Source organism: Oryx dammah, unplaced genomic scaffold, assembly GCF_014754425.2.
Source record: "Oryx dammah isolate SB20612 unplaced genomic scaffold, SCBI_Odam_1.1 HiC_scaffold_20, whole genome shotgun sequence".
Lineage (NCBI taxonomy): Eukaryota > Metazoa > Chordata > Mammalia > Artiodactyla > Bovidae > Oryx > Oryx dammah.
The window spans coordinates 34,084,190-34,096,619 of NW_024070204.1; the positions used below are offsets into that span (position 1 = coordinate 34,084,190).

Below are 12,430 nucleotides of genomic sequence, written 5' to 3' on the forward strand. Positions count from 1 at the left end.
CACCCACACCTAGAATGGGGCGCGCTCCGGGCCCACCGCGGGCCGGCTCCTCGCTCGAACAGCGTCGCCTACAGGCCTTTATCCCGACTGCTAGGCAAGAGCCAAAACCACCGCCAACAAAAAGCGAGCCCAGAAAAGACCACATATTTCCAGAAATAAATGCATTACAAACACGATTCCAATTCAATCCAGCTGAGAATCTTCGCCTCCTCCAAGGGTTGCGTCCTTACTCCGCAGAAATAATGCAGAGACGGGAGTAAAGTCCGACCTCTCAAAAAAAGAGAAGAGTGTACAATACGATACATCCATCCACCCGGCTGCAGGGACACCATTTAAAAAATGCTCGGTCGCCGTCGGATCGCGGGCGTCCTCTACGTGGCCGCCCCGAGCTCGGCTCCCGAGAGCTAATGACGAGCAGCTGGGGCGGCGTGCGTGGCCTGCGAGCCGGTCCGGGCCTGAGCGCCCCCCACGCATACGACCACCACCGAAGCTCAGGCCCCGTTCCGGCCGGCCTCCAGGAAAATAAAGACCGGGAAGATCCGGCCCGCCCGTGCCACAGCGAAAACGCCGCTCCGCAGGATCGACACTAAAAGGCAACGTCCACAGCCGCCCCGACGAGAAGGGCGCGGAGGAGAGGCCCCCCGCCGCCTCGCTGCCGGCCGCCTCCGGGCCCCGGGTGCGGTGCGGAGCTGAGCGGCGCGGGCTGTGCAGTGCGGCGCGGCCGAAGACGCGAGCCCAAGTGGCGGCGGCGGCGCGGCGGTGGCGGAAGTGGAGTGGGGAAGAGGGGGTGGTTGTTAGTGTTTGGCGCCGGCGGAGGGAGTCATTCCTGCAGCTGCACTTCCGGTCGGCATTTTGTTCTGAGAGGGAGAGACGGAACGAGAGAGAGACACACACAGGGCTCCTTCCCCCCCCGCCCTCCCCCCCCTCCCTCCGTCGGTACCGACTCACCCGACACCACCAAGCCGCAGGGAGGGACGCCCCCGCCGACTGGAGGATTGGTTCCCGGGCCGGCGGCGATGCCCCCCCGGTAGCTCGGGCCCCTGGTCGGGTGTTTGTGAGTGTTTCTATGTGGGAGAAGGAGGAGGAGGAGGAAGAAGAAGCAGCGATTTGTCTTCTCGGCTGGTCTCCCCCCGGCTCTACATGTTCCCCGCACTGAGGAGACGGAAGAGGAGCCGTAGCCACCCCCCCTCCCGGCCCGGATTATAGTCTCTCGCCACAGCGGCCTCGGCCTCCCCTTGGATTCAGACGCCGATTCGCCCAGGTAAATTCCTGCTCTTTATTTCGGCGGCGGCGGCGGCGGCGGCGCCAGGTCCTCAGCGTCTCTCCTCCTCGCTCCCCTCCCCGCCGTTTCCTTAGCGGCCCCAGGTCTCCTCCACGGGCGAGTCTAGAGTTCGCTCCTCTCTGGTGGCAGCCGCCCTGGGTGGCGGTGGTTTTGTACCCTCTCCCGGCCGGCTCCGGTGGCGGGGACTGGGCTCCTGCCGGGCGGCCGGGGAGGCGTAGGCCCGGCGGAGAGTGCAGGCCGCGGGCCAGCGGAATCTACTTGAGCTCGGGGATTAGGAGAGCTCCGGGCTGAGCGGAGCTACTGCTGGTCGGTGACAGGCCTCGCCCGGGAGAAGAGCTGTAGCTAGTGAGGAGGCGGAAACAATACAACTAACAGCAAATGTGCCCTGACCGTCCCCATATTTACAACTTTCCTGGTCCGGGAGTGGGGAACGTCCCAGTGAAACAAACAACCCCCCTTCTTCCCCCTGTGACCCCATGAAGGGAGGAAGTAGTTTCAGTTAGTGAGACAAATGTAAATACTCAGACACGGATCCAGTGGTAATTCTTTTCCTGTGTAAAACTTGTTTGGACGTTGGAAAGTTAATAAAGACTCGTTTTCTTTTTAAGGAGAATTAAATCGTCCACATGAATATTTAATACAGAAAACCATAGTATAGTAGACACTGCATATGACCCCCCCACCCACGCAAAGCGCTTTTATGTTGTTGTTTGACAGTGTGTTGCACATGGACTTTTTATTCAGAGACAAGTATAAAGTACTTGACAGGTTTACCCTGCCTCTTTATGTTTGTGTGCGTTATATAAGGACAGTTTTAACTGATGGTACGTGAAACACTCAGGTACTTCCTGATCTAAACGTGTAGAAGCTTAAAAAGGTTTTTAAATGTTCTGAGAATTGCGGTGAGATACAAGTACATCCAATTTTCTTTAAAAGGACAGAAATGAAGTTATGCTTAAAATCCCTGGGAGGTTAAAAAAAAATGTGGAAGGTGCCATCCTTACATGTCAGGGCAGATCTTCTTGAGGTCCCAGGATTGTCATTGGCTGTTTGTGCCCATGATGTTTGACTGTGTAATGAGAGAGGTGTCATTTTAATAGGTCAAATGTATCTGTAAATGCTGGAGAAAACTTATCAATTTTATCTCAAATTCTAGCTCACAAATAAGTGCTTGGAGCTTGTTTGTGGAGGCGTTGATAATGTAGGTTGGTATAAGGGAGAAGCCAGTTTAAAAGTGCTCAGCCATACAAGTTGCATAGAAAAATAATTGTTCCTGGGTTAGACTGTTTTGATACTTTGTCTCATATTCACTGAAGGGAAACTTTCATTGGTTAAAATGAAGCAACACTGATCCACAAAGTCCCTTGTTTTATTGGTGAGTGTTACTTTGGTTCAAATTTTTTGCATCTCATTAAATTATTATGTCATCGTAGAATAAGTAACTTTTCTGGAGGTGATTTTTGAGTTTAGCCTTCTGCTTAAAGTAAATTGTTCCATATTTCCTGCAAACGTATGGATAAATGTTAGAAAGAGTGAAGTTAATATAGCTGTCACGTACTAGGCATGTTTTTAATGCTATAAATCCGTGTAGTAGTCAGTAGCGTGTCCGTGATTTGTATTGGTCAGGGAGCAGTTTGAATTTTAAAAAGCCTGAAGCTCCTGCTGAGCCCCAATCCCGGCCTCCCTCCCTCCCACTAATCTCCCATTCCTGTCTTTGTGCTGCCTGCTCCTGTTAGACACTGTTTGCTACAGGGCCTCAGGCCTACACTGGGTGGGGGGCACGCAAATGGGGACTGTGGAAGGGTTTGGGGCTAGGGGCGGAGAGGAGAATACGGAAGGTAGGAACAATTCATTTCTTAAGCGGAGGATTTGAGGGTGAGGGGGCGGGGTAAGGGCTTCAATATTAATGTTGAAAAAGGCCCTGATAAGAACCTGTGATTGTCTTTACAACTTTATTTAAATAAAATACTGAGGTGTATGTCAAGGGATGAACATCCTTCAATTAAAGGTAATGGAAAGTGGAGTTCTGCTTGCTTAGTTTTCATCAACAGGAAAAACTTATCTTTGGCGTTTTATAGTTATAAAGGGAGCTTTCTTACACATGTTTGAATCAGTATGTCCTATGTCTATGTGATTGATTTTTTTGTTGTGACTTTGGCATTATAGTGAATTAGTTCTTATTAGACCTTATTTTCCTAATTCTACATATTTGGTAATCCGTAAGTAATACAGGTTGTATGATACCTTTCATTCAGATAGCATAAGTACTTTTAAGTAGGTTGAAAATACTTTGTTTGGTCCAAACCAGTTAAATAGGTTATTTTTAAAGGAGAAGATATTGCGAAACTTTAGTAAAACCTAAACTTGAACTTTACATCCTTGATAACTTAGTTGGAAAGAATAATTTGTTTTACTAGAGATTATGAATAGTCTGCTCTACTCCCCTGTATTGGTTGGAATACTCACCAGGGCTAATCTTGTATTTCTTTTTCTTTTTTTTAAATTCAGTGGAAGGAAACAGCTCCAAGTATTCCACAGATCTTACAGTGCTAGTTATACTATTTGGGTAAATACTTTATGGTATACCTAGAGGAAATTTCAGCAGTATGGTTTATTGTTTCTTTTGAGTCTGCGAAGTTACTAGTAACTTACAATAATTACTTGAAAAGAAAATAGTTTTGAAGTATATCATGAAAGTCTAGTAAATTAAAGTTGAATAGTAAATAATTACTTCTAGTATTTTGAGATGAGTATATTGGATGTTTCCTTTTGAAAGCCATTCAACAAATTTGTATACTGTAGTTGTTCAAAAGGTTTTTGAACCTGTGCTAGGGATCATTATAATACTGTCCACCTTTAAGAAGAAAAGACTTGTATTTGAAAAAATTTCAATTTCTCTTTGGGGATGAAAAGTGAGAGTTTTTAGTATGGTAGTAAACTTAGTTTTGGTTTTCTGCATAATAATCATTATTGAATCTCAAAAATAATATGAGCAAAAGCTGTACCAATTCAGACGTGAAGCTTTCTTTCTTTGGAGCCACGCTACCCAACTTAAACATGTATTTTCTAAGACTTCCTTAACTAATTTCATATTTAATTTTTTGGTGACCAGTTCACCATCAAGCTGCTGTCTAAATATTTGAATACATCTGCGTTATATTTTGGTATGCTCTATGGTAGTATTTTTACTCTCCCAAAATAAGATGTAAACATTAATAATAAAAAGTAGATAAAAACTAAAGAGTTTGAGTTGTACACAGTTTCATTTAAATTTCCCCACTCTGTTGCTTATTAGGAAAAGCGTACTTTGTAAGTAATTCTGAAATTTTTAAGATGATGTAAGATTTCAGTTTTATATAAGGTGATTGAGAAGGCTGAGTTAAACAAAAATGCTTTTCATACATGTGTAACTTCAGTTCTGTTTATCATGTTTATTTGCTATAAAATGCATAGGAAATTACTGACTAGGAGCTAGTAACTAAGTGGTTAGTTGACATGTTTATTTTAATATCCTGAGATACTAAGTTGGCTTTGGTGGTAATGTATAGTCTCATATAGCTTTTAAAAATCATTTTAAAATATACTTTTTGAAGGAAGTTCTTTTTCTATTTTTAGCAGTTGTCAGTAATTATTCTTTGTATTTTTAAATGGGTTCTTTTTCAAGGTGACCTGAGTTCATTCATAAATATTCTCATTCCCCTGCAAGATGAATGATCAGAGTGATTTCAACTTTTTGATGAAAAAACTCAGAGGCCACTTGATTTGTGTAGATTCACTTAGTGACTCAGTGGGAGATTAGGGTATTCTCTGACTCTTAATAGTTTCTTATTAGATTATGTTGCTTTAAGTAATGTGTGAGCTTTGGTCATGAAGCTAGGTATTGCTCAGTGCTGACACTGATACCATCTGTGATTTTTTTTTTTTTTTCCGATTATCTGAGTCCAAGGTGCTTTTCTCATCTCCATAGAGAGATATGATACCTGTCTTTTCGTTGTATTTTCCTGGTATGAAAATAGTACTTTTCTGTTAGATATCTTCCTTTTGTATATATATGTTGGCTGTTTGAGTGGCTGAGTTTATTTACATGTCTCTCTTCAAGAGTGTAAGTGAATTGACTATATTTGTAGTAAATAATGACTCCTTAAAGTTCTATTTTTATTCAATTTTTTAATGACTAGAGTGGAATATTAGTGTTTCTACTTGATTTAAAAGCAATTTTAAGCATCAAATCTGGAGTCAATTTTAATGAATTGAGTTTTGTCAGATTGCATTATATTTTAAGGCAGGTTCCTTTCTATTCCCAAAGTGATTTACTAGGAGAGATCATTTGTTGATACAGAATTGCCCACTGGATAAGATTTTGAGGGCTTATTATTTGCCAGGAATTGTGTTACATATGGGTGACCCCACTCTAATTCTTCTAACAAGCTCATGAAATAGAAAGTTATCACCCACCATTTACAGATGAAAAAACTAAGGCTAGAAATGTCAGAAAATTGTCCGTTGTCTTATAATTACTCTAATTGGCCTGATTTATATTGTTTCTTAAGGATTTAGGATTCCACATTTCTAGTTTTAGTGAATTCTTAATATTATCCTTTAGTTCCTCAGTTAATTCAATACTTTAAAGTCATGTAGTCAAGGAAATTATGTACTGTAGGCAAAGAACTAAAATAAGATTCAGACTGTATATGCTATATACATTAATAGTAATTTCAATAATTTTGAAATCAACAAATCTTTACTGCCTTATATTTTCATTTTGAGTTTGTTAATAAGTCTGGATTTTTTACGTTTTAGTTTTTTATATTGAAATTGTCAAAGCATTTTTTTACAAAGAGAAAATTGAGCTGTAGAGTGCGTTTATTCATAGAAATATATATGATCAATTGTATCACAGTATATGAATCTATAAATAAGTATAACTCGTACTTTTAAAAAAATTCCAGTATTTGTGTAGCCAAAGAATGTGGATCCTTCTGAAGTTCTCAACTTGGGAAGTTGTGCACTCACTCCGGAGCTATTGTCATTACATACAGTTTTAGGAGGATTCCTTTAGTAAATACCTTCATAGACTTTGAAGTAGTCTTTTTCTCATCTTTAATGGCAAATATTTATCTTCAGGGGTGAATTTGAGTTTTACAGATAGCAAAAAAAGTAATTTAGAATTTCATTTAGGGAAACTAAGATTTAAGGTTTTTTTTGTTTCAGTCACTGTGTCAGTGCCTTACATTTGTCATATGTAGTATTACTGAGTGGATCCCATGTGCCAAAGACTGTGCCAGGCACTTTATATGGGTTTTCTCAATTCTTTAAGGTACAGTATGAATTTAAGATATTTGAGAAAACTGAGGTACAGAATGATTAAGTGACTAAGGTCACACAGCTAACAAGTGGCAGAAAGTGGAGAAAGGACTCTAAAGTTGATGCTTTACCCATTAGCCTTAACCACTACACTGTTTATCATGATTTGAACCTCCCAACTATCCAGTGAGGTTAGTGATAATGTTCTCATTTTACAGACAAGGAAGTTGAAGCTCATCATGTTTAATAATTTGTCCACGGTGGCAAATCTAACAGGTATTAAAGATAGGATCCCACTCAGATGTGTCTTGATTCTAAAACATCTGTTCATTCCATTCTACCATGCTGCCTTTTCAAGATTTATAATACTTCTTTTTGTCTGTTATTTCTTGATAAAAAAGGTAGGCTTGGTTATAAAGTTGTGAAACTTGTTTTTCTTGTGTAGCTTATAAAGAGATCCTGAAGATAATTAGAAAAGAGGAATTCTAAAATTTTTTGGTCGATTATAGCTGATTCATTACTTGATACCGTTTTTAAAACATACCATATAAAATATGCAAGATGTTTCCATGTATAAATACGTATTTAAGTAGATTATTGATGTTTAAATACAGTGCATGCTATACTTTTTGAAAATGTGGAACAGCCACAATATTTATTTTCACAATATTATTGTGATTCTTGAATTATTTCTTATCAAAACGTTAAGCATTAAAAAGTGTTCTCAAGAATACATTAAATTTTCAACATAATTGATGTAGGTTTTTTTTTTTTTGCCATCTTACATATGCATAGCATGTCATTTAACATAATACATCAAACTCTTAAAAATATTTTTGTATGTATTTACCTTTTGGCAGAAAGGAAAAACTTTTTTCAGGATGCAAAAACATGGAATTAGTAACATTAATTTATTTGTTAAAGTACTTTGGTATACTTTTACCTCTCCTGAGAAATTTGGAAGCATTGACATAATTTTGAAATAACTGGATTCCTTTTTGTTAGAATGAGCTTATTTGGGTCATCTGTACTTCTCAGTTCTTTAGTCTTGTGCCAGTGAAATGCATATGTACTTTATGAGTACTGTTTTTTTTAAATAGTCATTGGTTGTAGATACCTCAAAATCTAGCAGTGCTTGAAACACTAATGGAATTATTAAAACTCAAACTAGAGTTTACTCTAAAAATACCAATTTTATAATGATGTATTTAATTTTTTTATTAACTAACATGTTCTTGAAATTAATCCTAGTAAAGAAATACATCACTGAGTTTTCTCAACACTGCTATTTGGCAACTCTTTCAAGATTTTTTCTTTTGTTTTTTGTTTTGCTTAGTTTTCCCCTATATTTGTTATGTTTAATTTTTTTAATTGAAGTATAGTTGATTTACAATATTATGTTAATTTTATGTATATAGCATATTGGTTTTCAGTATTTTTGCAGATCATATTCCATTGTGGGTTATTATAAGATATAATTCCTGGGTATAATTCCCTGTGCTATCTCATATAACTTATTGCTTACCTGTTTTAACCCTTTCAGGAGTTTAAAATCTACTTTTAGTTTTCTTTGTGTGATAAGATTATGGGTTGCCAGTTTCTGTCTAAAGAAATTGATGATCTGCGTGTAGTCTATATGTAATTTAGTTTTTCTTTGGTAATGATCAAATTGAAATTTTACCTGGGTATATAATGGGCCTAACTCCCATTAAAAAAAATACTATTCTTTAATGATGCACATAACATGATACTTTTTCCTAGGGTTCTGCCTATGTCTTAGAAAATTGTTAAGGTGGAAAGTTGAAATGTAATGGCCTAAATGCTACTTTTACCATTTTTTCCCTTTGGAAAAAGGATTAAAAATCCAACATTTATGCCATAACCTACTTCAGGTTACTTCAGGTTATCCTGTAAGACACATATGACATATGCTTTCTATTTAACTCTGTTAATATTCTCTTTCTCTCTTCTGTGTATCTCTTCCTCTGTCAGTGTCTATTTAATCTGTGTCTCCTCCTAAGCAAATTTTTACATAGCTTGGTGAATATAGTTGGTATTATTAATGTTTATGAAACCTAGAGCAGTTTAAAAGGCCTCAGATTCTGAGATCTTTGTTAAGTTCAGAATATTGCTGGTGAAAAAGCATTTTGATACTAACTGGAAAATGTATATTTGTGTTAGCATTCTTACTTCATTCTAGAGATATGGTACTTCTCAAAACATCAGCTCAGTGACCAGAAATTTTTTTTTTTAAGGAGAAAGCAAACTTTTCTGTGAAAGTTTCCTTGGTCACTTAGTTTAATAGCATTTGTCAGTTTATTACTTACATCTCTTGATAAAATAGTCTGTTCCTATGTCTTCAGTCATACTAAACCATCAGCTCTATGCAAGCAAGGAGACTATTATTTCCATCTTTATGTCTGTAACACCATCACAGTGCTTGTCCTGTGTTGTAGGTATTCATTACATTTTTGTTGAACCGATTAATTAGAATTAAACTGTATGATAGTGTTGACATACATCCCAATCAATCCATATATAAAGGAAAACCTGAAAGTTCTTTTTTTGGCTGTTAGGATTGTAAAACATAGGAAAGGGCTTTTGTTTTGCTTCCCTGGGTAGCAGAATTGCAAGTAAGATAACTGTGATTTATTGTAAGAGGGAAAGTATCTAAATACCTTGTTTCAAGCTTAAGATTGGTTTATTGTAGTTTTTATTTTCTTTGCTAATTTAAATATTATATCTAATAACAATTTAGATAAGTCAACTGTAATTAGAACAGAGCATTAAAAATGTTGTTTAAATGAAATAGTGATATGGTGACTGAATTGTTTTTAAGTAAGACTTGTTGCTCAGTTGCCAAATTGTGTCTGACTCTTTGCGACCTCTGCCCTCCACTGTCTCCTGGAATTTGCTCAAATTCATGTCCATTGAGTCGGTGATGCTATCTAACCATCTCATCCTCTGTCTCAGTTAGGCTTATTCAGGTATAATTTACACAATAAAATTCACTATTGCTGCTATACAGTTTGAGTTTTGAGAAACATTATCTTGCAATTACTACCTTTAGTAGAGACATAATATTTTCATCACCTCTAGCAGATCCCTTATTTCTTTTTGTGATCAGTATCTCACCCCTACTCTAACTCCTGGCAGCCAGATCTAAATTCCTGTTCCTATAGTTATATATTCTCTAGACTGTCACATAAGTGGAATCATACATATGTAGGCTTCTGTGTCTGGTTTCTTTCTCTTAGCATAAAGCTTTTCATCCATGTTGTTGCATGTATTAATAGTTTGTTGGTAACTCAGTTTTGAAATTGAATTTAATGTGCTCTACAACTTTGGTACTACCTTGTTGAAAAATACTTCGAACAGTTTTAGATATTTGTCTCAGATCTTGCAGCTGCTTTGTTATTGGACACAATCTTACTTTCCCATATTTACCCCTCAGATAGTATAGAATCTGCCTGCAGTGCAGGAGACCTAGGTTCAATCCGTGGGTCAGGAAGATCCCCCAAGGAAGCAGATGGCTACCTACTCCAGTATTCTTGCCTGGAGAATTCCATGGACACAGGAACCTGGTGGGCTACAGTTCATGGGGTCACGGACACAACTGAATGACTAACACTTTCACATTTCCACCCCTCAACACCAGAAATGTTGTGATTTACATTACTGTTGAGTGCCATTTATTTATACTAGTTAATTCTGTTAGGTTAGATGCTCTACCAAGTAGGTAAAACAGATATTGGTCTCTTTTTCATCATAATTAAAATAGGTAACTTCATGTATTTTGAACATAACAGCACATAGCAACTGAAACAGTGGTGAGTTTACAGTCAGAAATTGAGTTTACATTTTGTTGGTTCCAGGTTTGTTGTTTAAACTAAAAATAGAGCATAGGTTATAGTGAAGAACCAGTCATTGCTTCTCTTCTAATGCTTAAAGTAGTGCTGTTTACTGGAAGTTGGAGCAGATAATGAGAAAAGACGGGTTATTTTATTTGACCACCTGTTTTGTTCCCCCTTATCCCTCACTTTTTGAAACAGTGTTCTTTCTTGGGTTCAGGGATATCATTCTCTCCTTTGTAGATCTTTTTGCTAACTCTTCCATCTCTGCCCACTCCTTAAATATTGGTGTCCCCAAGGTGGTTCTTCAGCCTTCATTCTGTTCTCTCTTCCTATTGATTTAATCTATTTATTTAACTTTTTTACATGCTGATAACTCACAAATCTATCTGTAGAATAGAATTCTCTTCTGAGACAGATCCAGCTGTCTTACTAGGCACCTCCTGATGTCCCGTACATACTATAAATTCAGAAGTAATATAGAAATCTGAACTCATTTGTCAGTTCTTCCCTACCCTTACCCCTTCCCACTCAAAAAGAAAAACTATTCTTAGAACTGTGTGAAGTAGGTTAATGTTCACATCATTAACTCAAGTTGCCTAAACTAGAAACTTGGTGATAATACTTGATCCTTCTTCTTTAGTGTATCTCCAAATGAGTTGTTTACCATGTTCCGACATGGTATATCTGAATATCACTTGAATCCATCCCTCCTTTACTATTTGATTCTGAGAGTGGGCATGTGCATACACCTAGTTGGGTGAAATAACATAGCATTTTAAGAAAGATTTAGAGGTAATTGCAAAATACATATTTAGTGTTAGGATACTTTTTGTTCATATGTTTGGGCTCTGATATTTTTAAAATTAAGGTATCATTTTCAGTAACATTCATGTTTTATAGCTTAAATGTGAATGTCTTCTGTACCCATTCCCATATTTAAAATCCAGGACCTCTTTAGAGCCCAGTGTATCAAGTAGAACAATTTTTTCTTACTTTTAGAGCACTATATTTCATAGATTTGTACATTCATTTAACTATTGCGTGTTTATGTGTTCAGGAGCAGAGTCTGAATTAAAAAGAAAATGAGAATGTAGGAGCAAAGGAAGGCTTTTTAATTGACTTTCCTATTACTGTGAAAACAAGTTTACTTGAATAGCATTTTCACTTTTATTGCAGATAACAAAACTAAAGGAGTAAAAGCAGTGGGGATATGGTACCATTCAGTTGCTAGGCATGCAAACATTTTTAATGGCAAGAGTCATATATTGTAGCTGCATTATTTGTCTGTGAGTTTGGAAGTTTTTGCTTATGGTTTTGTATAAGCTTATAATGTTTCTTCTTAGAATAAAGTTATCTCCTTATTCCCCAGTTGGAACAGAAGGAGGATCTGCTTAGTTACTGATTTAAATAAACCTGAGTATCTCTTGTGAAGGGTATCTTAAAATGTGATGCTATCTTGAAAAATGAAGTAAACATTTTCTTCACTGTATCTAGAATTTCTAACTAAAGAAATAATAGGTGCTATATTTTGCTCTAGTGCTAATTGCCATGTTCTTGAGAAAATAGGATCAATACAAAGGCTGTTTACAAAGACTGACCTAGAACCTTGCCTGGGTATTGAGTTTGTGGTGGCTTGCACATAGTAAGCATTCAGCAAACAGTTGAATACATGAATTGGAATTGTGTTACAGTTTTGAGATAAAGGATTGATTGGAGTGACAGATGATAAATGGAGCTTGCTAAATATTAAATTAGATAGAAGGAAGAGAATACTAGATAGGACAGCCTTTAAAGCAAAGAATTGTGTGATTTAACTACTTGCAGTTGGAGAGTTAGGTTTGTTTGGCTGGAAAAGAGGAAGATCTATGTACAAAAGTGTTTTTGAGTTCTTTCTATTTTGTTCCCACAACAATTTTGCTTCTGATTTAAAGTATTAGTTTAGACTTCTTCCTCAGTGGTAAGGGACAATTTAATAGGCTCAGGGCTAAAA

The 12,430-nt window shown here is 37.7% G+C and overlaps 1 protein-coding gene across 3 annotated transcripts in view; it reads left to right on the plus strand.

The window, feature by feature from the left end:
* The first annotated feature begins 815 nt into the window (after nucleotides 1–815).
* NIPBL (NIPBL cohesin loading factor) overlaps nucleotides 816–12,430 on the plus strand; it is a 197,574-nt gene continuing 185,959 nt past the window's right edge. For all 3 annotated transcript variants that reach the window (XM_040262351.1, XM_040262349.1, XM_040262350.1), the window contains exon 1: nucleotides 816–1,261. The gene's annotated coding sequence lies outside the window, so the exon portion shown is untranslated. The remainder of the gene's footprint in view (nucleotides 1,262–12,430) is intronic.